Raw genomic sequence first — 27,247 nt, 5'->3', positions numbered from 1 at the left:
CTCACACGCAATTAGAGTCCTCGCTAGGCCAGCACGCGCACATGAAATGGCCGCTTAATGACTTCCTCGGCAACGGCGGCCTTCCATCTGGAGCGTCTTGTTAACTTTCCTCCTCCTCCTCCTCCTCCTCTTCCTCCCTCCATCTCCTCGTCTATTCCGCCACCTCCTCGCCGTCACGTGAGTCGTGCATGTGCGCGTGTTTTACGGGCTTGGCCGGCCGGCCGGCTCACTTTTGAACGGGTGGCACATCAAAGTCTTTGTAAGCATTTTTTTTTTTTTTTAACACTGTGACATATTACAAAAAAAGAAAAGAAAGAAGCGGTGACAGCGGAAAAGTTCCCAAAGTGAAGTTTGAGGAGTATAAAAAAAAAAAAGAAGACAAGTACTGTACATGTTTGTTGTTGGCAGGTTAAACCGAACACACTTTTTGTCACATCAACGTACTACACGTGCAGCGTTTTAGTGCGTTGGCCTTTGTCTTGCACACACACACGCACAGACACGCACGCACACACACGCGCACACACACACACACGCGCACAAACTGTCAGTTGTACTTTATTGTGCTATTTGTCTCCAGTTTATGGAGGCTCACAAGAGAGAATGACAAGCGTGTTCACTCAACAATTCTTCCCATGGAATTTTTTTTCTTTCTCCTCCACGTTGAGAGGAACCAGTTGAGGTGGCTCGGGCATCTGGTTCGGATGCCTCCTGGACGCCTCCCTGGGGAGGTGTTCCGGGCATGTCCTACCGGCAGGAGGCCCCGGGGACGACCCAGGACACGCTGGAGAGACTATGTCTCTCGGCTGTCCTGGGAACGCCTTGGGGTCCCGTCGGATGAGCTGGCTGAAGTGGCTGGGGAGAGGGAAGTCTGGGCTTCCCTGCTAAAGCTGCTGCCCCCGCGACCCGACCCCAGGATAAGCGGAAGAAGACAGACGGACGGACGGAAAAAAAATTTTCATTCTCGGCTTCATTTGTTGCATTTGTGTAAAAGTATCTGGTGGAATGGGAAGCTGTTTTTGCCAAGGAACGGACATTTCAAGTTTGTTGATTGCTACACGTTTCTCAATTCTTAGTTCCTGCTATTAGCTTTGTTTTTGCCTTTTATTCTGTTTTCTTTTAGCTTTTAACAGTTTTTACAACATGGCCCTGGTTGAGCTCTTATACTCTGCTGCCACCTGCTGGCCGTTTTTTGTAATTACTACCATAGCTTCGCCGGTTCTCTGCAGTTGAGAGGCTGCATCAAAGCCTTCTGTATGCTCTAGCATAAAAAAAAAAAAACGTTTTTAAAAATGTGTGTTTTTGGGACACAAACATTTAAAATACAACATATTTATAAGTAAAAAAAAAAAAGGTTTCTTGTAAAAAAAAAAATCTTTTTTTTTTCTATTTACATGAAAACTTTTGATTATGTATTAATAAGTTGCAGTTATGGGGAAAAAACGATTTCATTTTTGAAAAAAGTTATAATACATTTTTGGGTGATTTTTTTTTCCAAGTAAAAATATGTCTTTGTTAGATCATGTTTTGTTTTTTTTTGCACCATTTTTGTCTCATTTCACCTTGCTTGTGTAGTTTTGGGGAAATGAAGCTTCATGAAGCACTTGCAATATTTTTTACTCCTCTAGATGGTGCTCTTGACTTCAAGATGCAGTGGAAATGTGACCAGTGTCCATTAAACAAGCCTTAATGTTTAAACCCAAAAGCACCTTCAAATTTGTCACAAGTGCTTCATGAAGCTTCATTTTCCCATCGCTGTTGGTTTCTCTGATTACACCCCAACCTTGCATCTTTCTTTGCGATTGCGCAATGTGGCGTTGTAAAGGCGTTGCCTTTTTGCGTACGGCAACTTGCGCAAAGGCGTTGGTAGCGACGCAAGCTCGGGAAAAGGCAACAAGCCGCAAGATGTGAAGGCGGAGTCTGCTCGACAGCCGTCTTTTCATCAGCGCGGCGAGCGTGGGCGCCGCCGCCGACGACGCCGGCGATGTCGACGCCGTCTGATACTGCCACTCGCTGCCGCTATTATTAATACAGTCACACTTTTATTTATTCATTAGCGCGCTCATATTTTATTCATCCTCTCTTGCTTTTTTTTACGTTTATTTACGGCGAAGGATGCAAAGCTGAAAAAGTCGACACTGTCAGTGACGGAGTTTGATCAAACCACGGAGATGGTTGGTGTGTGTGTGTGTGTGTGTGTGTGTGTGTGTGTGTGTGTGTTTGTGTGTGCGTGTGTGTATCAGTTGAAGGGATAAAACGAAAAGAGCAGTGACGAGAAATGTAAGCAAAGTTCCTCCTTATTATGGACAAGTTGAGAGAAATCAGCGATACTTTAATTTATGAAGACGAAATGCATTCATACATCGGAATAAATGAAAATAAAATCTGACACAGATACATAAATGATGAAAAAAATGGATACGATTACAAGAATATATATTCAGTAAATAACATTCATGAAATTAAATTGTGCAATTTTAAGTAGCACACTCACAATACATACGCTGGAATAAATGACAAATGCTTGAGTAATTATACAAATGCATGACAAATAAATGAATACAATTATGCAAATGAGTGTAAAATACATAACCTAACAAAAATAAATTGTGTGGTAGCCTATGTCTATTTTATACAAAATTTGTGAAGATAACACATTAAGTAAAATACATTATTAATGATAATGAATGAATATAATTATACATAAGGAAAATACAATACTAAATATAATACTAAACGTAACTCCCACCTCATGTCAAATATGAACATAAACAATAAAACAAAAACATATATCTATGAAAAAAATTAAATTAAGTGCATAACTCCCAACAGATACTAAAATAATTCTAAATCAATTTAAAGCCATTTTGACAAAAAAAAAAAAAAAAAAAAGAGCCAATAATCTCTTTAGGAATAACCAGAAAGTGACAAAAGCAAGATCATGCGAGACCCCGTTTGCCATCATCGCGTCCCGAAATCATGTGACGTGGATTCAACCAATATCAGCAACGTGATGAGTTCAAAGGGTTGCCAGACTTTTTTTTACAAATTAGTCAAACTGCCCCAAAGGTGCTGTAAATTTTTTCCCCATCTTAATAATACTCCATTTATTTATATATTTTAAAAAAACTAAAATTAATTCTTCAACAAATTTTATTTCTTTTTTTTTTAAACATGCAAAATTGCTCTAAGAACTAATTTAAAAAAACGTTGTTTTTTTTTAAAGTTAAAACAAAATAAAAAGTATAACCAACAATCCCAAATAAATCCAACCCCGATTGGCACCGATACCAACACTACTTTGGTTATCTGCAACCCGACTTGTAGGAGACCCACTAACACATCCTGTACATGTTCACATGTACGTTCACATGTCCGAAACAACAAGCACGTGAACTTGCGTGACCCCTTTTTCCACTTGATTACATTTGCACTTTTTCCTCCATTTGGACTCATTTTGGATGCACTCAATGAAATGAGTAATGACTCCGCCGATAAAACATGAGCATTGATTGGATAAAGCGCGCGCGCGCACGCACTGACACGCGCACGCGCGCACACGCGCAGATCAATGGCGTGCGAGCTAATGGGCTGTCATGACCCGTTCATCGAGCCGAGACCGTGAAGGCCTTGATGTGCGGCGAAAGCCTCGAGGGATCAAACCTACGAGCAAATGGCCAAGCGCGCATCGTTTCAGTCTCAACATTCCTGCTTCGCCATTTCTGAGGAATCTTAAAAATGGTGGCCATAAATCAAAATGGTCGACTTGGTTGAACAGCGCTATTTAAAATGAACTTATTTTCTTTTTTTTAAATGTTTTTTTTTATTTTTTTTTATCAGTTTTAGTATTTTTTTTCTTTTAATAAAAAATTAAGAGACGTAGAGATGAAAAACTCAAAAGCTCTTGTATTAAATTAATTGACCAAGATGAACACAAAGCACTTTTTTCATTTCTGTAATTTTAGTTAGTTCATTTTGTCAACAATGTAGTTTCAGTTATTGTTTTTTTTTAATCATTCATTTGATTTCATTCATGTCAATTTTGTTGGTTTTCATTAACTGAAATAAACTTTTTCCAAACAAGATGAGAGCTGTAGCTGTTAAATTTGATAAAGATCCTACAATCATGAGCTTTTCTAACTTTCTAGGGGGCGCTAGTGAGTGAGTTTTGGAGGTGTATGTTCGGGACTCCTAAAGTGTCAACCGCAAAATTGGAGTTTTCAGGCATCACAAAATCCACAACTGTGACTTCCATTCACGAGAAGAATAGCATCACTTGTTGCCAGGCAGAATTCATGGGGCTCAAGCGTATTTGCCCCGTCGGCCAATAGGAGAATTGAAATGTTCCATTTTCATCATCCTTGCTGCTTGAATGACAAAAATGGGCTGAGAAAGACGTGACCCTGGCAGCAACATCAAGTCAAAAAAATCACAACTCTGTATGAAATATGGAAGACATATCGGAAATAGGGGCCACGATTAAAATGTTTCCATTTCCTTTACTGGAAGCTTCCTTTTTTTTTTTTTTTTTTTTTTACCCGCCTCCCGCACGGCGGCGATTAAATTTAGTAGCCGTCAACAATCCGGATGAATAATGCAGTGTCATAATTGAGCTGTGGTGGTTGAAAAGCCCCAAAATGCTGCTTGTGCCCTTTGGGAGGTTGCCCTTCTCCGGATAATTACCTCCACCAAGGAGCTTATGTTTTTGTCACCTTGGCTTTGCGTCCCCAACTTCCTCCTCTTTTCCGAGCGGGATCATCTTGGTGATTGTTGTACTTTTGGGGAACACAACACGATTCGACGCTGGTGGTCTTTGCTTGAATGGCAATCGATGTGAGCGCCCCAGAAAATTAAAATAAAATTGAAAAAAACACCTGCATCGCACTTCTATTTTCTTTCAAAATTGTGCATCTGATGACTTTGGCCTTTTATTAAAAAAACAACGACAACATTTCAAAAAAAGTTAGGCAAAGCTCACTGAAATTCTCCCATACTTTTATAATCACTTCTAATTAGGGCTGGGGCTATTTCATATTTTTTAATCACTCATTCTACCAATCATTCCATCACTTATTCGAGTAATTGTATTCAAAAATGACTGCATAACACCAACGCCACGTCGCTGTAGGTCTCGTTTGTCCCCCACTTCAGGTGGCCTTTCTCAGGTTTTGCACTGTAGCATCAGCGACTTTGATTATGTGCCACTTTAAAAGGCGTGGCCTGGCCTGGTGAGTGACATGGGTGTCAGCGAATGACAGTGTGGCGTTGGCTGGTAGAGTTGGTTAACGCGCTAACTCACTAGCCAATGTGCGCGTCGAGTGCACGTCGGTTGCGACCGCGCAACTCGTGTAGGAATGAGCTCGTTAATAAAGAACTTTGGACATTCTGTCTTTTACGTACACTTTCCTCCTGACTTGCGCTGTTGAAGTCCGTGTGGAAAAATCAACTCATCAATATCCCACTATATAGCCCGAGGGCATAAGCAGTTCTGAAATGGATGGACGGATGAAATGATGTAGAAAATTTTAATCTAAGGTGAGTAACGAATGTATTGGATTTCTTGTCAGTCGGTGAAATTGGTGTAAGGAGTCCATTTTTTTTATTTTTGTTAACCTTCCCAGGAGCACTTGAGTTCATTTCTTCAAACTTGCATCCGAGACGCATTTAAAACAATTTTGCGATTATCATGAAATGTGAAAATCAGGAGAGAAAAATGCATTCTTAAGCCCTGGGCGTTATTTGACCATGTTCTGGCTTTTTGTTGGTTCTGACCAAGCCATTTCAAAATAAAATAACGCCCAGGGGTTGAAACGCTTTTATTCATCTTAAGGGGCTGACATTTTGCGCTGCTGTCTGCTGGCAACTGACATTGCAAACATTCCAAACCCAAACCCAGAATCGCAATGCGAACCCGAGGACACCGATGTCAATTCCGGTCGACAGTAGGAGGCGGTAACCCGAACCCACAAAATGGCAGCATCCTGAAATGAATACAAACTAATGGACCAGCACAACTAAGACTATTTTAGGTGGAGTGCGGCTGTTTTCCAAGTTCGGAGAGTGCTGGCAGTTCGATTCCCATCTTAAAATTTTAAATTGCTTCATTGGATCATATTATACATTCAGAAATTCAAGAAAATTCTCAATAAGATTGTGTTTTCTTGCTAAGATTGCAAGATAACGCAAATGTTTTTTTTGCGAGGAGACGCAAATTAATTTAAAAAAATGTCAACAAGTTGATGTACTTCCGGGTCAACTTCTGTCAGAGCAAAAGCGACGAATATGGAGCATCCACAGCAGTGGGAAAGCTTAATTGAATTTTATTTTGAAAAGGTACTACCATAGCCATCTATGGTGCCGCTGCCTCTCACCCGAGGCAGTATCCAAACTGACCCGGAAGTACATGAACGCGCAAAAATAAATAAATGTAAAAAAAAAAAAAAGGCGTCCACTCACGGAAAAAACTTTGATTTATTGCGAGGGAATGCAAATTATTATTTTTTCCTACCGTGTCACCTCCGTACCTGAACCAATCTCAAGGAGCTGCCATTTTGTCCGCTATCGCCCTCTGCTGTGCAATGCGAACCCGAGGGCACGTTGACATCACTTTTAGTCGACAGCAGCGTCGTGCGCCCCCTACTGTAAGTGGACAAAACGGCAGCATCAGCACATGAATGAAAACGGATGGATTGTTTACGTTAGCCTCGAGTTCCCCTATAAAGGCGCAAAAGCAAGAATTTAACCAGCACAAGAAACTAAGACTGTTCCATGCGGGGCGCGGGTGCTTTGCGGGTTTGAAGATCATTTGATGCCTTGCTAATTGCGATGAAATCCCCGTGCAGGCCTCCCTAATGAAACGATGCGTGGCTTAGCCGACGTTGACGATGCCAAAGATCGGACGACGGCTGCCCCCGTGTCAAAGGACGCTCAACGGCAACACGAGCGCCGCCACCAGAATTAGGGACGGTTCGAGAGACATGAAAAAATTAATCCCGAGCGCTGCTTTCTTTCTTTCTTTTCATTCGACGCGCTCGCCTCCGCCGCGCGTCTTCCTTCCGCCCACGTTTGTTACATCTCGCCAAGCAGGTGCGGAAACAATGAATAGAAAAAGACAAGATGAAGAAACTCGCCGACATCCTGCAGCCGACCATAAAAAGGCCTCTCAGCGCTTCTTCCCCATCCCGATCCAATTTAGCTTTGCGACTGCATCCCCCGCCCCTCCATTTTTTTCTCTCTTTCTTATGACTTCCTCCCTTACCTCCATCTTCCCCTCACCTGCTATCTTTGGCTAGCAACATGAAAGGCGAAGCTACGCGCCCATCGCCAGGGGAGACGCGGGGCAGAGAGTTAATTAACTTGCAATCTAGCGCTCACTCTTAGTGCGAATTGGAACGCTTAATATGAGTACACCAATATATTAGGGCACCAGTTATCAAACTGGGGGTCCTCGAACCCCCCGGGGCTGTAAAAATAATTTGCGATATAGTGAAACCCTGCGAGTTATTGGCGCCCACCCAAGAAGGTTTGTAATTGCCTACACTTGTACTTTATTTCTGTGGTGTAACAAAATGAAACTCCTCCCCTCACTTAGCATAGTTCCTCAGCCACAAGATGGCGGCGAAGAGATTTTTAGATTAGAAATGCCTTTTCAGAGACTTGCGAGTTGCCAGAATATTATTTTCTCAAAAAGATAAAGAGAATCAAAGAAATAAACTGCTTTTATAAATCGTAATGACTGTACGTTTACATGTTGCGGGTGTGCCTTTAAGGGGTGTGGCCTAATGCATTATGTCAGGAGTTGAAGTCAGTATGATTGGTAGCTTAATCATTTGAGTGGAAGCCTTTCGCTTGTTCACTTTTCGGCGAGTCTATGGCCTGATTAAGCAAAATTCCACAAGATGGCGCCAAAGTACTACATTTATTGCTTTGGCCCGAGTTATATACACACACCGAACCTACCAAATTAACGACGAGACTCTCTCCTTTTACCAGCAAATCAAAGTTTGATTCCGCCTTTTTCCATTCTTTTACAATCAGCAATACAACAACGTCAACCGTGGACTCAAAGTGTGCTGATCTCGTATCTAAAATGGGGCAACGATGCCATCTACTGGTGGTTGTGCGTCAGTAAAGTAGTTTTAAGTTTGAGATTTACAGTGGAGCCGGATCAGATGCTCAGATGCTGTTGAAAAATGTAATTGACGAGCATACTCGTCAGTGGCAGTGAATGTTAATGGAGTAAAAAAACATATATCATTTTTTTTTCTTTCTTTGTAATATTGACTTTTCTCAAAACGGGGTAACGTTTGAATTCATACATGGGTTTATGATTAACTGGTGTTATATGAAGACCCAAAGTTTGTGAACCCCGTATTAGGGAGCGCTTGCATTCAATAATCCTCTTGTTGGGGCTCGGTGAGAAAAAGAAACGTGGGTGTGGGGAGGGGCGGGGGGATGACAGCGCTAGCACCTCGGCAAGGTGTCAGGTGTAATTTCACGCGTTAGAAGCCGGAGCCCACCTCGTTCCGTCTGCCGTCCCTCTGGCCGTTTTCCTCCCCGCGCCGCCCAAACCCTTTGAAGCCAACTTTTTCTTATTAGCCTGGCACAAAAGGGAAGCGAGGGACGCGCTTTGGCGAACGCTCGCCGCCTCGCTTGTTCCTCCCGCAGGGGGGTGGCGAAGGCGGGGGGCGGCGAAGGCGGGGGGGCGGCGAAGGCGGGGGGCGGCAAAGGCGGGGGGGTGGGGGGGCGAAGGCGGGGGGGCGGCGAAGGCGGGGGGGCGGCGAAGGCGGAGGCTCCAATGGAAATCGTCAGATGCTTTCCCCCCCCAACCTCGCTTAGCTTTTCGCTGACGAGAGGGCGCGCTCGATTCATCTGCGACGGTTTACATCTCGACGTCTGGTTGCGAGGCCTGACAGACGCCCGGGAAGTGTTTGCCCTTTGAAGTGAAATTGGACGCTGGTAGGGGGGCTTGGCGTCGTAGTCGGGGGTGACTACGAGTGGCGGGGGAACTGCTTGAACGAAGGTAAAGAGCAGCGGCGGCGACAAACCGCTGGCAGAGAAAAGTCAAAGGCAGGAGGGCGCGTGCTTAAGCGGCTCGCACAACATTCCATTTCCATTCCTCCGCTTCATTAGAGCAGACGTGATGCCTTTTTTTGCACCCACAATTTACAGCAGTTCCCAGGTGGCGTTGAGTGGCAGCCATTTTCAAGCATTGTGACTCATCTTTCATATATGCACTGAAAGAAAGTCGACTTTTCAGTCACCAGAAAGCTTGTTTTATTCTTTTCAGTAATCAGCGCACTCATTGGAAGGATTCGGACCTTTATTTGTTCATTTTATATATATTTTTTTACATATCATATTACAGCCAAAGACAAAGATAAACTAGATGTGTCAAAATGGAATTGATTAATTGACAATTAATCAATCATTAATTTATATAATCGGCAACTATTTGGATAATCACAACATCTTTTTCATCATCGTTTAACCTGAATTTGTCCAAATTGTCTGATTTCGGCCTCTCAACAGCAATTATCTGATTTCTGCAGTCCGTCAAGAAAGCAGACTGATTATGTTTTGTGTTGAATCAAAATAAGACATTTGCAAACATCAGTTTCAAAAAGGCTGGTCGCCACGTACATCCAAAAAGTTTGATATTGTGTCTGTCGATCCGTTTCCATTTTGCATTAATTCGCATTACAATATTGCTAAGTTTCATCATTATTCACAAAGCTGTTTAAAACAGTGAAGAAAAGAGCTTTTTGCAACATGGCCCTGGTTGATCTCTTATACTCTGCTGCCACCTGCTGAATGAATGAATGGGGAAAATTGGGGTTCAAACCAGGGAATTGTGGGTAAACCGTGACTTTCCGGAATGAGAAAAATGCAAGCCCTGCGAGCGTGAATTTTTGGAATATGTGGAAATTGGAATGGTGAGAATCGGACAAAAAAGGGTGGACGAAGTAGCAGAAAAAAAGAGGAGTAAAACTGAAGAAAAAGAGGAAGAAATTGAATTGGTGTCGAATAAAGAACGTATGAAGGCTTTAGCCTTCAGACAATTAGCAAGTCAGACGAAGAAGAAAAGGCCGAGCGGCACTTGTCATGACGGCAGCGTCGTCAAGGTGCGACATGAGAAGAAAGAGGGCAACGCATTGGTTCCTCCATCAGCAGATTTGAGAAGCTCGGGGCCACCGAGGTCCATGTCCGCATCGATCGGCGATCAATGCTCCGGTGTCATCCGTTACGCGTTCCCTTTTCAACCTCACGCACACACAACTTTCTTTTTTGCACTCCAAAAATTACCCGGCGCGCTACATTTGATCTCAGAGAACTTTCCGCGATGGATGTGTAATGAGCCGGCGGGCCTGCAAATCAGTGAAGGCAAAAAGTAATTTAAAACGGCGTCCTGCTCTCAAGTGCCGATGTGACACGATTTCCTCGGTGACTGCAAACGTACACGCTGCTTTCATTGGACTTTTCCTTAATGGAATATTTGCTTAGCGAGGACGGGATGACGAGCAACACAAAACCGCAGCGATCGGGAACGCAACGTTCAACAGCAAGCAGCAAAGTCGCTCCGATCGACCAATCGTCCGAGACGGGCCACCGACATGGCGACGGCGGGCACCGCGTGGCTCCCGAGGACCGCACGAGGCGCCCGCACGCCTCTTAAAAAAAATAAAAATAGCCCCCCCAGTGGTGAGACATTGTGATTTTCTCAGAAAGTTGTCAACATAATCATTTGAAAATGTAAACAATGATAGTTGAAAGTACTACAAAAATTGCTACTACAATTTCTTCTACAATTTTCGACCAATTCATTCCAACTTCAACATGTTCATGCTCATTGTATATCATTCCATGTCATTCAATATTATTCCACAATTTGCTATTTAGTCTTTACACGTTATTCTAGACTATTAAATTTTTGAAAATATAAACACTGATAGTTTTATAGTTTTACTAATTGTTGCATATTGATATTTGTTTCCTCGTCATCACACACGTGAATATCATTCATCGGATGCAATGCGGCTCCAACAATTACAACAAATTTGTTATTTCACATTTCTGTGGCTGTGGGTTCGAATCCAGGCTCATTCCTGTGCGGCGTTTGCGTGCTTGTACGGGATTTCTCCTCTTTGTACGTTTGCCGCTAATATTGCCTTGCAACACAAAGCCAAATACAAAAATATCAAAATCAACTGAGCAACGGCTTTTTCAGTTTGCCAGAAAGTTGAAATGAGAACAAAATGCAGTTCTTGCATATTTTATATCTGGATTTAATCAGATAGATTTTCTGTGTCTGTTTTACGTTTGAACTTTCAAGGTGCTTCTGCATCAGCTGCCTTTCAACTACAAAAAATATATATAAAAAATCTAATATCTATTCTGTTGAATCTCCTTGGAAGCAAAACTTTGAAGCCCTTCAAATGGCGGCGTAATGTAATTGTACATCCGGGTGGCATTGTTGCCGCCGCACCATCAAATATTCGCCGCTTTTGTCTTTGCGATGCGTCGTCAGCGTTTGAGGCAGACGGCGTGATGAATGAGAGTGATTAATGCCGCCGCTGCCGTCGACGACGACGGCGGCCCCCCCCCCTTCAAAAAGACTTTTGTTCCTGTTAATTATTCGAGCGGCCCCTTGAATAACGATAATGTCATCAATTCTTTATCTTTGTGCTAGAAAAGTGAAAAAAAAATGACAAATGCAAGGTGAACGTGCGGACAAAAACTTGGAAAGAAGCACTCGTAAACTTTCTGGGCGGCAGTTCCCGTCTTGATTTCAAATGATTTGCAAATGATTTCGAGATTGGATGATTTCAGCTCAAGCGGTCCTTGGGCTTGTTGCTTACAATTATTGGGTTAGTATTCGCTGTGGGGTTTGAGTTATGAACGCAAACGTTTTCAAATGAGACCTCCACAATCCCCACCAGCAAACACGCAGGATTACAGACACATGCTGTCACTTTCGGGGGGGGGGGGGGGGGGGCAATCCATCCATGAAAAAAATAAAATAAAATCACATCATTAGGGCCACATATAAATACATTTCTTTTAGTGGGCGAGAAAAAAACTAGCCAAATTTCCCCTTAATAAAGTGGCAAATTTGCAAGAAAAAAAACCTTACGAGTAACACACGTAGCGTAGCCTATAATAGTCAAAGTTGAGGATTCGTTGTTGGTTAATGGGACACTGTTTATAAAATCAAAAGGCAGGATGGCGACGGATTCATTCTTCATTTCAACTTTAACCGGGCGGCAGGAGCGACAACACTTCCTGATCAGCTGACTAAACACTAACCAATCAGAAGCTAGCATACTTTAGGTCAATGCAAGTGAATGACGGAGAGAAGCAGATTCCACACATCAACTTCGCTACTTATACAAAAAAATACCAAAATGTATGAATGTGTAAATAATAATTCTGTAAACATAAATGTACATTTTAACAAACTGACTTAAATGCTTGATGGTGCGGACCTTCGCAAAGCGAGGCGTCTTTGCCGCTGGCCGTACTCAACGCTTCAAAGTGCGAATGTTTAACATCATATGGTTAAAGCCTCGAACCCGACCGAAAAGTATTGGCACAAACATCCGAGTATTACGCTACGTGTATTTCTCGTAGTTTTTTTTTTTCTGCCACTTTATAAAGTGGCAAATTTATGATTTTTTTTCTCTCGTAAATTGGTGACTTTATAAAGTGGCAAATTTGCGTATTTTTTTTCCCTTTTGAATATTGGCCCCGCCCACTACAAAAAAACAACCCTAACCCGTCAAACATTAGGGGCCACTGTGATCCTGACTAGAAAACACCCTTTAGTGTGAAAGCCTAACCCAACTTTGTAACCTTCTTTAAAAACATTGAAATCCTATTTGAAACTATACTAACTTTGAAATTCTACTTTGAAAACCTAAATTGGACGGTTGACTTATGAGGCTACTTTAAAGCATTACTTACCCCGAAACAGCAACTCTGCAATGAAACCCTACTTTCAAAACGGAGGTCCCACATTTTGACTCCTACCGACCTACTTTGAACCCGAACCCTACTTAGAAATTCTGCTTAATAACTGAGAAGCGCGTCATATTAAGACAGCGGGTTGAGGTGAGGACGGCGCCGGGAAAGAGGAAAGTCGGGCTCAAGTGCCGATTGATTCTGGCACGCCGGCCGACGTCGCCGTACTTTTGGAATGTCTCGCATCCTCTCTTGGCTCTGCGCGGGTCCGCGGATCACAAGTTGGCAGGCGAGTGGAAAGAAGGATCTGAAAAGTGGGAAGCTCGTTGGCCGCTCTTGTCTTTCTCAACAAACTTTTGATTTGAGCTGTGATTGAACTAAGATGGCCGCTAAAAGCACTGAAGACACAAGCAATGATGATTGCTATTCTTTGTTGTTGTTTTTAAACTTCCCAATCATGTTCAGTACACATAAATATTCCTCTAATTATCAATTTAGTTGCCTTGTTCATTCATTGGTTAGCTCATTAGCACCTTAAATGGACTATTAGCTCATCCATTTAGCAGTTAAGTACCATTAGTTGGTTAGTTTACTATTTTGTTAGGTAGTTCGAACGGAGAACTTCCTAACAAAATAGTGTTTAAAGTTAACAATCATAGTTTGTTAGATTGCTAGTTTATTTGTTATTTTTCCTAGCTAGTTCATGAGTTACAGTATTTAGCTAGTTTCATTTATTGTTTTAATTAGCTAGTTTTTCAGTTTCATAAGTTTAACTACTTAATTGGTTTCATAGTTCATTATTAAGTTTTTACAGTTCATTAGCAAACTGGTTCCTCAATCGGTTTGCGTTCTCAGTTTGTTATCAAGCTAGTTTTAGTGTTAGATTAGTTCATTAGCCATCTGGTTAGTCAGCTACTAGTTAGCTAGCGACTGAGTAGTTGTCTTGTCAATTAGTCTCCACCTCCATCTCGTTCGAATGTTTGCTCATTATTCATCTACTAGTTAGCTGCTTCGCTTGTTAGCTTGTCAATTAGTTAAATCGATGTCTTGTTTGTATATTAGTTAACTCCTTAGGTTGTCATTTGGCGAATTGATCGTCTTTTACTACTACCATAATTTGTTAGATATATACGTATCTTTGTTAGTGGGATGTTCATTTGTTATTTTAATTTGTCAGGTCATTTAATAGCCAGTTGATTTGTTATATTAGTAAGCTACGCATTTATTGTTTTACTAGTTCATTAATTAACTGGTTTTGTAGTTCTTTGGTAGCATTCTCACGTCTTAGCAAGCTAGCTTGTTAGATTAGTTCATTAGCTAGCTGGTTGGTCAGTTAGCGATTTATTAGTTATCTGCTTTGCTTGTTAGCCATTTCTTTTGCTTGTTAGTAAACTATTTCACAACCTTGTGAGTTAGCTGGCTACTTGGTAGTTAGACCATAAATTAATGTCGATGTTTTTGGTTAGTAAATTTGTTAGTTAGATAGATAGTTAGCTATCATGTTACTTTAAGTTAGCTAGTTGATTGGGTAGAACCACATGGCATGTGCCTTTATTGTTTGGCCTTGTTGAGGTTTTTTTTGTCGTTTGAAATAGCAGACATACACATTAAACGATTAAGCTAAAAAAATGTTTCTTCAAACAAAACGTGAACTTTTCCTGTCCTTTGTGTTGTTGTTATTTTTGTAATTTCCAAACAAACGCTAACGCTGTGAAGCTTAGCGTTATTTTCTTTTCCTGAAGTAATGCCATAAAAAGCCGTCCCAAACTCTTACTGGAGTGATAAATGTAATCCTCTGTGTGCCTCCTAAGTGCTTTATCACAGATTGCAGCAATTAACACTCAACAAGTCTTACGTTCTCTAAGGCTTGATAATTATGTTTCAAGACCAATGACTGTTTTATGATGTGCGTGTGTTGGGGGGGATGAGGTGAGAAAAAAAAGGACTTGGTCTATTTATGAAATAGTAAATGTAATATTTTTGTCGACTTGGACAGTTAGTTTTTTGTTGTAATTTTTGAAGTATTTTGATGTATTTTTATAATTGTAATAGCATATTTTTCTATTAAGTTTAGTGCAACGTTTTCTGTTTTGTAATGGTTTGCGATTTTGTTTATTTTTTTGCAATATTTTTGTTTTATTATTTATATAAGTCTTCATCCGTTTTTTTGTTGTTGAGACTATAAAGCATGGTGATTAGTTGCTTCCAAGGTAACGCTATGTGACCGTGCGTGTGCTTAAGTGAGCTTGCATCAAAGCCATAACGGAGCACATTTCTTCTTGGGGTCTAAAAATAAAAGCACTCAGTGCGCCGCGCGGAGTCGTTTTGGATCAAATTGTCTGCTAAATAGCATTTAGCATATTGTATGGCCGCCATTAGTGGCTCGCCTGCCATCTATCTGTCCGCTGAGCGCCATTTAGGCCCCAAGTCGTCAGGCCCGATGACGTTCGGACACTCAGCGGCTCGTTAGCCGGGCCAAGGGTGAGACGGCTGTGAAGGGGACACCAGCTTTGCGCTTTTACTTTGAAAGTATTGGCAAACTGCAAAATCCAAATGGCATTGAACGCAACTGGTGGACAAAAAAACAACAACAAAAGGGCCGCTAAGAGGAGACTGAGGGCAGAGTGCAGTAAAGTGGAGATTGTGGAGTGCAAAATTGCATCTGAATATTTTTGTACTTTTGCACAAAAGGCAGTATTATCTTGCAAACAATTAGGAAGAAATATTCGAAGAGACGATATGCACATAATGGGAAAAACAATTGAAATACTTTTTACAATAGTAAGTATGCAATGATATCCAAACATCCCGATATCACAATATGAACATCACGATATGATAATTATTAATTATATATGCACACACAATATTGTAGCTTTTGTACATATCAGCAATGCAAATATAAACCTACAATCTCTAATAACACTTCATATTAAGACACTTGCAAATCCACGCACAAATCGACTTCCTCCACAAATGGACTCAAAAGCATATTACGTTCCCTTTCATCTCACCACTAGGGTGGATTTTGAACATAGTAGGGCCAAAACATGTCTTGTGAAAATTAAACTACACAAAAAAATAACCACCAGAGGGTGCTAGAACTGCACAAACGGAAATCGACTTGATGTTCTGCTTTTAAAATCGTGACGATATTGTGGCAATTTCGCGATGTCACCATATTGCCGTTATCGGGAAATCCCTACAAAATAGACAGGTGGGAAGTGAAAAGCAAACATATCGGAAGAAATAGGATGAGGAAAAAAACCTTGTAAAAGTAAAATTAATTTGCTGCCATTGTATAAACAGAAGGAATAGAAGAAACTGTTCAACTATAAAGTTTTTTTATTAAGAAGTGGATGTTCTGCTTTTTTCCTATTCTAATCTCATTTTTCATATATTTTCTTAATCCTGTCGCTTTTGAAGTTGTTGAAACGTTGAGGTGTCTCAGTCAAGTGGCCAAAAGCGCTGAGAGCATTTTTCTTCATACTTTCTTTTCTTTCTTTCTTTTTTCATACATACAAAGAGATGACAATCCAACACGGCTCACCGGCGATGGCGGAAAGTGCAGGTGAAACACACACACAGCCCGCAGGCACCTCAACACGCACGCACGCACGCACGCAGGAAATTGTCAAAAGATAAAATTATCAGCGGAATTTCACGTCTGGAGATGACATTAACTCCCCTTGTTTGATGTCTGCTTGCCTGCCAGGAGGAAGAAAAGCAAGTTTGCAGCGGGCGCTCCTTAAAACTTTGGAAGATCATTTTGAAACGTCATGAGACATAGAAAATGGAAATCATATTTTGTTTCATTATTACTCTAATATTTGGATTTTCTGTCGTGTTTTTCGTTGTCTTCGTTTAGCCACTTGAGGTGCTGAACATGCGCAGCAGCAGCAACAGAAGTCGCCACCCGCGACTCAAACCTTCTCTCGCCCATTTGAACGCCATCAGCATCAATTGACTGTCAGCTCCTCCCGCGGGACAATAAATCATCCAATTAACACTCAGCTAATGGGCAGCAGTGTAATTAGAGCTGTCAGCGCCCCCTCATGGCCCGCCCACCCCCTTTCATTATTCCAACGTGCGGACTCAACTTCTCGTTTAACGCGACTCATTCCGTCCTGCTGATTGCAACTCCTCCGGGACGTGTGGAAACACACTCGCTGGCGCGCACACACTTTTGTGGGATTAGCATAAAGGAAGTAGCGACGGGGGAATGCGGCGTTTAATGACCGCCGCTTGTAAACACGACCATGTTGGCGCGTCACAGACAAGACACTTTACATATCACTGGATTGCGTTTCTATTAAAAGAGAAACGACCATGAAAATATACTAGCCAAAAAGGGGGGGGGGGGGGGGTAACAATGTTTAGGCTCAGCTGAATACAGGTGTGGTGACTTACCCGAACGGCCGGTCAAAACCCGCCCAACCCCCCTGACGAATAGTAATCGGCCAAATTTTTGTCCCCGACTGATAATCACCAGGAAAGCTGAATATGAAGAAAAAAATAATAATCCCTATCACGTACGATTATATAACATTTTGGTTGTAAGATTTATCTCATGTTTGTCTTACAGTGTGTTTGGCTATTTTGGCTAGCAATTTTGTCACAATATGTTGAATTTTTTTTTTTTTATACATGCGTGTATACAGATTTTTCTAATACTTTTATATTTTTTCTTATACTATTTTTGTTTTATTTTCAAATACTTAATACTTTTCCAATATTTTTGTTTTTGTGTAGTCATTTTGTCATATTTTTTGAATATGTTTTTTTTTGCATTTTCACATCAGTTTTTCCAATATTTTTGTTGAATTATACTGTTGTGTTTTTGATTTAAAAAAAAAAACGTTATTTTCCTATGCATTTTTTCTAATCCCCTCCATTTGTCATAGCATTCTTTAGCTGTATTTGATTGACTTTAGCTGCTTACTTTGTGATGCAGATGAGAATTCGCCAATGTGTCAATCTGTCACACTATAGCGCCAACTACTGCCGAGGAGGACTTCCACAATGTTAAAAACCATCGCACTGCTATATTAAGAGGAGTCACTTTTGTCTGCGTTTTCACTGAATGGACTCGCATTTGTCCAAAAAGATTTGCGTAGTTTGCGGAGGTGCCACAATGCAAAAAGCCACCCAGGCGCTAACACCGATTAGCTGATAATCATCGAAGAAGAAAAAAACGAAGCCCCGGGTGAGAAAACTCAATTAACTGCAACGTGACTTTTTTTTTTTTTTTTTATCTTTTCGTTACAAGCCTGAAATGTGTTGGAGGTGCTGCCAATCAATCTTAAACACTTCACATCAACCAAGAAACACATTTAACTCCTGTTTAGAAGTTGCTCGAGCTCCACCAAGGCCACAAAATGTTCCCTCTTTTTAAAGTCTTTTTTTTTTTTTTTTACATGAAAACCATTATTTTTCCCATGACACATTTAAAAAAAATATATAGTTTTTCATAAATAAAAAAAAAAGACATTAAAAAGCTTTACTTTGTAATTTTCAGAGGGGGAAAAAATATAGAATTTAATAATTTGTTTAATTTAGAAAATTTGATTTTTATTGTTATTTTTTATTTTTATTTGAAGGAAATTGGCTCTAAGAGTTTAATGTTTTTTGTTCACAGAGCTGATTCCAGTGGAAGAGAGAATTAAAATGAAACATTGATTAATGGATGGATATTTTGGATATATACAAGTTATGATATTTTTTAAAAATATGCCTTTTCTTTCTATTTTTTTAATAAAACAATTTTTCCCCCAAGATATATTTTAAAAATGGAGGGGGGTGGGGGGGGGGTTGTTGTTTCAAGCGGACTGGACTGTAACAACTGAATTGAATTGCTTGATATGTACTTTTATCCAAAGAGGCCTGAACATTTTCCAACTTATTCCTGAACATAAGAACATCTACTTTTGAGTTTGTTTTTGCCTTGGTGGAGGCCTTGCGCTCACCAGATTGTCCTGACAGTTCATTTGGGAGCCCGCACGAAGCGCCGCCGTCTCGCGGTCGGAATCAACATTTGCGGCGAGTTGGGCCTCATTGTTTTGACAAAAACACACACCAGCAAAGATGTTTTATTCATCAAGTCGACTCACTTAAGCAAAACAAAAAGTCATGAGAGCAATCGCTTGTGTCAGTCGCGCATGACAAAATGTGGGCTGCGTAGAAAAACATACTCCCGCAAAATTAACATGCGATACGCGCCTGGCCTGGCGGCTGTACAAAAATGTCCTTAAAAAAAAAAATACAAAAAAATTCTGAGAAAAACAGTCAAATGATTTTTAAGATTTATTTTAGGGTGGGCAATTTTCAAAGATTTTTTCCTTTTTTTTTGGTATAGAAAATATAACTGTGTCTTTAGTGATGAAGCTTCATGGACCACTTTAGTTTATAATTTTTTATTTTATTTTTCCTTCTAGATGGTGCTCTTGGTATAAAGATGCAATGGAAATGGATTCAATTTGGAAATTGATCACATTTCGATTGCGTTTTTTTAAGCCAAGAGCTCCAAATAACAAATTCAAATGGTTCATGAAGCTTCATTTTGTCATCACTCGTCTGCATTGTGAATAACGTTTGATGAAATGAATTGTCATAAATGTTCTCGTAAAAAAGTGTTTATACACAAATGAGTAATTATTCAAAAGTGAAATAAGTTTTTTATTCAATTAAGTTAACAAGTCCTAATTGTGTCATTTGGCCTGCAAAAAAGCTTTCATTTTTCATGTTAAAAAAAAAAAAAAAAAAAAAAGTTATTCACGGGATTTTACACTAAGTCTTTTTTTTTTGTAATGAGATGTCTCCACCTAATATCTGATCAATTATTTACATTACTATTAATGTAAGGTTGTGGTGGAGAATTTCAGCCATAAATATTTGCTGTTCCCTTTTAAGAGGACACACATGACTTTTTCCTTCACTGATATTCAAACGAAAGGCAATTTCTCATTTTCCTCTCACATCTGCTTGCTCGATTAAGTTTGCTCGTATGACGCAGGTGTTCAATTACGACGATCAACGTTGCCGCTTTTACCAGATCAAACGAGCGGAGTTCATGAAGTCGGGTGAAGTTTTTTTTTTTTTTTTTTTTCTCCACAGACGTCAGCTATGAAACGAAAGGAAATGAGAGATTTTGTGAACGGCAAAATCCTCATCAGTAAAACCAAATACGAACTGAGTGTCAAAATAAAACGATAATCTCATCCATGCCAACGCGAGCCAGGCTGGAAATGAGCTTTACTTTGAAAGAGCAATTCAGCAGGAAGTGATTGGTTTCATGTTGCGTTTGCCCCAAATGCCACATTGATTTTTCTACACCTCATTATTCACAATTACGCTTGACGGCACTCGTTTTTCTCTCTCTCTCCCTCTAACACATTTTTATCGTAACGATCGATGAACTGTCGATACATATGAAGCAAAGATAGATCAAATATATTTACACAAAGTGGAAAAAAAGAAAATGTTGGCTTTAATTTTGAAAACGGGAAATGATTTTGGAATGGGAAACAGACTTTGGAATGGTTTGAAGCGTCCACAATTTGAATTGATTTTTTATGAAAAAATGGAGAGCTTTTATTTTGAAACTTTTGACCATTTCCAGAAGATGTATACCGTAAAGTGAACAGGTTGAGGTTGGAATGGTCTGGATTAATAAAATAAATAAATAAATCAATAAAGAAGTGTTCAATGTGGCGGTATATGAAAAAAATAAATGGTAAAAATCTTGGAGTTGATGGATGATTTTTCATGTGTTGCTTTTAAAAGAAAATGACAACAATTATGAATATGAACCAGCTAAAAGCTTTTTCTTGAACATCTTCTGTATTTTTTTTTTTATTTGTTTTGAAAAAAAAAAAAAAAAAAGTTAGCTTTTTTTCCCCGTCTGTCGTGTTTCATTGGGCTCACTTTTGTTAACGAGAGACATAAATGATAAATAAAGGACTTGAAAGTCACTTTTCTGCTCGCTCACGCAGCATTTGTACTTCGCAAAGACGACGTCTGCAGGCTGGCCTGGCATTTTAGCGAGGATGGGAAAGGATTTTGGCATGGAGGTGATAATTGATCAGCCGGGATTGGATTCATTTGAAAAAGGACAAAGCAGGATTTGGAGGATTTTGCATTGAAGCGAAGTTGAGCACTCAAACGCTAATAACCGCCCCGAGAAATGTTGTCCAATGGCTACTAATTTTAAACCGCAAACACGCCACAGATGGACAATGCTAAATTGCCAAGAACTTGAATTTACGTTATTGCGTTTGTGGGCAGAGCATGACGGCAAAGTTTGATCCCTCGTCCTAAAAAGAAAACAAACAAACAAACAAACCTCAGTTTCAGAGTAAAGTTCAACCCCAAACGCTGGTTCAGCTTTGTACATTTCATTCACATGTATTAAAAGTTGTGCTATAAAAATCCAAAAAGCCATTTTGGATTGTGGCGCCATTTTAGGGCTGATTACTAGACAAACTTTTTCTTGAGAGCTTTTGAATATTCAGCCCCTGAATCCAGTTTCATTTAGCAACAAATGAAATTTGGTATGCACGTCTATTAAGAGTAGAAACACAAAAAAAGTCATGCTGAGAAAGTCTACTATTTTGGTCCGAGGCAGCCATTTTGCAGTCAGTTTGACCATTTCAAGGATAAACACTTCCTTGGCAGTTTTTGAAAATTCAGCCCGCAAAGCACGAATCACTGATCAAGATGAAATTTGTCTATCATGAGTTGAACATCGAATGGTCGCAGGAAGTCGGTCATTTTGGTTGAAAGTGGCCATTTAAAGGCTTATTTCTTATGGTCCAACTAACTCTGATAAACTCTTACTCCAAACGAATTTGAAAAAAAAAAAAAAAGCTCCTAAACCAAATTTGACTTTGCATGCTGAAGTTTGGGTTTTTGGTGGACTACTTGTCGATGAAGAATAGTCCCACAAAAAGTCTGAAGAAGCCGCCGAGCTAACCTTGGAAGCTCCCTGAACATTTCTAACAGAAATTTAAAAGGACTGTCTATTGCGTAAGATAAAAGATAAAAAAACGTGATTTTTTTTTTTAAATTGCTCACTAAACATGTTTACAAATTTACAAAGTAAAGATTGGCATTTATATTTGAAAAAATGTTGATGCCAATATTTTTCTCCTTCTTTTTGCTGAAAAAGAAAATGGGCTCCAAATATCAGTTTTCGGTCTCCTTGACTACAAATAGTCGGCATCGGTATCGGCCCTGAAAAAAACATTTTGGTCTATCTCTAATTGATAGCCATTGAAATGTGTTGGGAAAATTGGTCAAACCATTTTTTTTTGCCACTCAGCGTGGGCGCAGGCCATTTTTGGCCCACGGGCCATCCATTGGACAACCATGAATTTGGAAGATCCAACCTGACGTATTCATTTTGTGTTTAAACAGCAAAATGAAAGCGAGAACAACACATGGCGGAATATCCTGTAAGGGAAAGCCAATTAGTGATGCTTCCCTTCTTCTGTGAATACAATATTTTCTAGGTCAGGGATGAACTTAAAAAAAAAAAAAAAAAAAAAGGTATTGAATATTTCTTGCGGTATTGTCGAGCTTGGCAGTGCAGGATGATGCGATTTCAAGGTGACTGCACGGTGATATGGAAAGCAACCTTTGAGTGGCTCAACCTTCCCTCCTCCGACCGTGTGTGTGTGTCCGTGTGTGTGTGCGTGCGTTGGCCTAAAAATAGGTGCCACCATAATCCAATAGAAAAGACACAAACACACCTCTCACTGTGTGTGTGTGTGTGTGTGTGAGAGAATGAAAGCAGCGGCATACTGTATACGCGGAGGAGGGAAAAAGTACAACGGCAGTCCCAAAGCAAAGATTTTACCTCCTTCAAGGTCTCATTGTGGTCTTGACGGACAAAAAGAGACGAGCTTGCAAAACGAGCGGGACGATTATTCATCTTATCGTTGTTGCCGTTTTTATTTTACTAACGGATTTTCTGTGGCGGGAGTGATGGTATTTACTAAGTATTTCAAAACTACGGCGGCGTATAAGGGCCACATATAAATATATTTTTTAGAGGGGGCAATATTCGGAGAAAAAACCTCACAAATTTGCTACGGCCAGCGACAAAGACGACTTTGCGAAGGTCCGCACCCGCACGATCAAGCATTTTAACTTCATTTGTTCAAATGTGTATTTACTCCTACATTTATGTTTGCAGAATTCTTATTTACACATTCATACATTTTGGTATTTGTTTTGTACAAGTAGCTAAGTTGATGTGTGGGCATCGGTTGCTCTCCGCCATTCACTTGCATTGACCTAAAGTATGCTAGCTTCTGATTGGTTAGTGTTTAGTCAGCTGATAGGGGATCAGGAAGTGTTGTCGCTCCAGCTGCAAAATGTATGCTTTGAAATTTCAGCCCTCAAAACTAATTACACGTAAAATGACACACAAAAATGTCTCAAGAAGTTGAGTGTATTTATCCCCCCAATTTTTTTTTTAGCTCTAACAAAAAATGTATCACCCATCAAACGTTATCAATTGTCTCTTTGAGACTTGCCGCCCTTTGTAATTTGCATTTTCTTTACCTTTGCTGCGTTTCGTCATTTTAACCGAGCATTTTATTGCATTATCAGTCTTTAAGTCAACCTTCCGCAATTTGCAAACACGTTCCGTTCAGTCGCTTGACCCCAATTGGATTTTAGGCGCACAGTTGTGGCGTTCCACGTACCTCGTTGGCCGGCATCCGCACGTCTTGACGTTCCCGGTTCCAAACGGCAACAACATCCAACGCTGTCCTCAAGATGGCTGGAAAAGCGTCCGCTCCGTTTTGTCCTCAAGTTGTAGCGACCCCATTTGCCTTTCAAAGCGGGTCACCAGGGGCGGCGGGGTTCAAGCCTGAGGTTGTCGGTTCGATCGCGGGCTGTTGTGGTGGCGTTGCAATATCCTTGAGTCTGACACTGAAGCCGCAGTTGCTCCTGATGCTGCGTCGTCAGGAGGCGAGTGAGTCGTCAAAATGTAAAGCGCTTTGAGGGTCTTGTGAGGTGGAAAAGCGCAATGTAAAGAATACCATTTAGCGTAGCTTGCTTTATTTTGACGCTAAATGTCCACTCAACTGGTTTCGACTTTACAATGGACTCATTTCACTTTTGTTGACTGCTTCAAAATAAATGTTTCCAATACAGACCAAAGAGCCGATTCCACAAACACATTCCATGAGGTCCAAGACCACATTCTAAAACTATTTGCATTCCCTCACTAACAACAGCTGAGACTCATCATCTCATTGATGAGGTAGACGTTAGGGCAAATTGGCGCCACTGCTCCCCCAAGTGGTGGGAGGTTTAAATACACAACAATAACAAAATCCATTTGAATGCTTTGAAACGTCAGCACTCGAAAAACAATTGCACATATCAACAATAAATTTGTTCATCACGTGTAGACCCACAAAAAAGTGTCAAGACCCCACACCACACACAAAGTCAATCATTTTGGTTTGAAGTGGCAATGTTAGGCTCACTTTGGCAAATGGCAAAAAAACGTCTAGAGTTTTTGAAAATTCAGCCCTAGAAACCTATTTCTGTTAAGAACATGACATTTTGCAGACATATCTATAAAAGTCTAAAAAAAGACGTGTCTGAAAAGACAGGAAGTCTGCCATTTTGGCTCAAAGCGGCCATTTTATGCTCCTTTCAGAGGTTTAGGAGACAATAATCTTTTAGAGATGACTTGGAAATGTAGCCCTTGTAGTCAATTCCATTTAGAATCACGAAATTTGCCATCCATGTCGATGATGATCCACACACAAAAAAAGTCTCAAAACACACAGGCAGTCTGCAATTTGGGCTTGAAGTGGCCATTTTAGGCTTTTTTCCAGAGGGTAGAAAAACAAATCTCCTACAGTTTTTCTTTTCTTTTTAAATTTCGTCCAGCAAATGTCACGTAGCAATATGACATCTTTGTTGGCACGTTTATCACGAATTGACCCACAAAAAAGTGTCAAGAAACTACGATTGAAAAGTCTGCCATTTTTGCTTGAACTTTTTTGTGCCATTTCAGTTCTTTCTGAGCCATTTTCACCGTGACTTTTGCCATATTTTCCGTTGACGTAGTTTAACGATTCACCATAAAACCCGAAACTTTAACAAGTCATCCCCACAAGGTCAGATCTTGAGCGAGCGCAAGTCGCAACAAATCTGCCAGGTTGCGGGTTAGCAAACACTTGGCGGCAGGCCCGCTGCAAAACCAGCTGTAAAAGCAAACCGGTGAAAGGATCGAGCCAATGGGTCCAATTCAAAGGAAGATACCAATTGATTCAAATAAAAAAGGTGGGATATAAAGGTAACAAATAGACGGGGGCGCACAGAGGATGACTTGCTGTGACAATAAAAACTGCCGACAGGCGCACAAATCGACACACAATAGCCGTGGCGACAATCCACCTCGTAAACCGCACACACGCGCCCACTTTTTAACGCTAACCAGGGGAGAAAAAACAAAACACAACATTTCACCTCTTTCAGGAAAAAGTCTTAAAAACAACCAAGACCCAACAGGATTTGCAAAATGAAAAATGAAAATTAACAAAATGTCTGCATTCCTAACATATTTCCTTGTCGTTTCTCTGCGATGCGGCGAAGTGGACACTTCTGATAGATATAAAAATTAAAAAAAAAATGAAATTGTTAAATTTACAAGGATCCAATTAAAATGTATTTTTAGAAGTTGCAATATTATTAAACAAACAACAAAAAACGATCAGATTTTTTTTGGATTCTTTGTGGAAAAAAATCGCTTAAATAATATTCTCAAAACAGTTGTATATTATCTTGTGCATTTTAGCAAGAAATAAAAAGTCACATTTTGGGATTAAAAGGGATTATTTTGTCGTGGAAATAAAAATGTCTTAGTTCTTAATTTTTTTTTGCACTTTAAGGGAAAATACTGAGTAGTTTATGAAATAAAATGATTTCTAAAAAAATACTGTAAAAACTTGATATCAATTTTAACCCTTTTTGTCTTTTAAAGACGTAGTCGGATTATTTTGTAAAAATAAAAGGTGGGTTATTTTGTGAGAAAAAAACTTTTTGGGTGCATTTGTGATTTTTTTGGGGAGATTCTTAATAGCGTTTTATCAAGGATAATTTTTTGGGGGTTGGTAAAAAAAAGTCATATTTTACGGAATCATATTTGTGTTGAATTTTTGATGCATTTCCAAAAAACAGTCGTCCGTGGAATGTTTTGTACGCCGAGGTTTGTAAAGTTCGTCGTCGGCGTAAGCACGTTGCGCGCATGAGTAATTGGCCGCCCGCAATGTTAGCGCGCCCTTGGTGCCCTGACCCCGATCAATCTCAGCAGGAAGTGTTGGCTTTAGCCCCGCCCACCTGCCAGGGCCAAAGGAATAAATATTAATCAAGCATCGATTCCGCCCTGAAACACTGACCGCACGTTACTCACCATCTATTCATCCTTTTATGTGCTCCTCTTCCTCCTCTTTTCCATCCGCCGCAATTTTCCCCGTTTTTTTCCTTTTCTTTTAGCGCCATTATCCCATTATCCGTCATCAGCCGCCTCGCTTCTTCTTGTTCTACATTTACCCTCTTTCATTACACTCTCGCTCTCGCTCCATCCTTCGCTCCCTCGTTCATCCATTCGTCGGGCCTTCTTTACAGCCCGGCGCAGGGAAAAGAGAGAGAATAAAGAAGGGAGGTGGATGAGGAGAAAGGCTCAATAAAACACAATGGCCCATTGTTGTTGTGTCATTCCATTAGTCACCTGGACGCCACGATGGAGAGTGCCGGGACTTTTGGGACTGAATCAGAACAAGAGTGAAAGCAAGAGAAAGAAAGAAAAAGAGAAAGATTTTGTGTTCTTTAAAAGCTGACCTGCCCGCTATGTTAGCGACGTGCTAATATCGCTAATTATGACTGGTGACAAACACGCTTGCGTGATATAAAAACAATCATGTTCAGATTAGCGATGATCATCAACAGTCGACCTTCAATAAGGTCAAACGTAACCGCTAATTGTTTTTTTTCCCGTAATGGAAATAGAATGCAATTGTTAGCATCATGTAGCTTTCCATTCATTTTTTTATATTTCGGAACGGACTCGGGAAAAAATGGGCTCATCTCACTAAATAATCCGCTTTAAAATATTTGTGTGTGCGTGTGTGTGTTATAAGTCAAAGTTACCAGCTACATAACAATGCTGCGTTTTTTATAGTACTGTATCAATAAAAACAAGTCAATGTGGAAGTCATACTTTTCACCTTTTAGTCTTAAAATGTGAGATTTATCGCATTAT

General features: G+C 40.3%; 1 long non-coding RNA gene across 1 annotated transcript in view; it reads right to left on the bottom strand.

Annotated features, from left to right (window-relative positions):
- Window positions 1-24,396, bottom strand: part of LOC144048966 (uncharacterized) — an 85,458-nt gene extending 61,062 nt beyond the window's left edge. The window contains exon 1 of the long non-coding RNA XR_013293461.1: window positions 23,670-24,396. This is a non-coding gene — a long non-coding RNA (uncharacterized LOC144048966). The remainder of the gene's footprint in view (window positions 1-23,669) is intronic.
- Window positions 24,397-27,247: the final 2,851 nt, after the last annotated feature.

Source organism: Vanacampus margaritifer, chromosome 3, assembly GCF_051991255.1.
Source record: "Vanacampus margaritifer isolate UIUO_Vmar chromosome 3, RoL_Vmar_1.0, whole genome shotgun sequence".
Taxonomy (NCBI): domain Eukaryota; kingdom Metazoa; phylum Chordata; class Actinopteri; order Syngnathiformes; family Syngnathidae; genus Vanacampus; species Vanacampus margaritifer.
The sequence above is the reverse complement of the archived record's forward strand: the minus strand, read 5'-3'. Positions and strand labels throughout refer to the sequence as shown.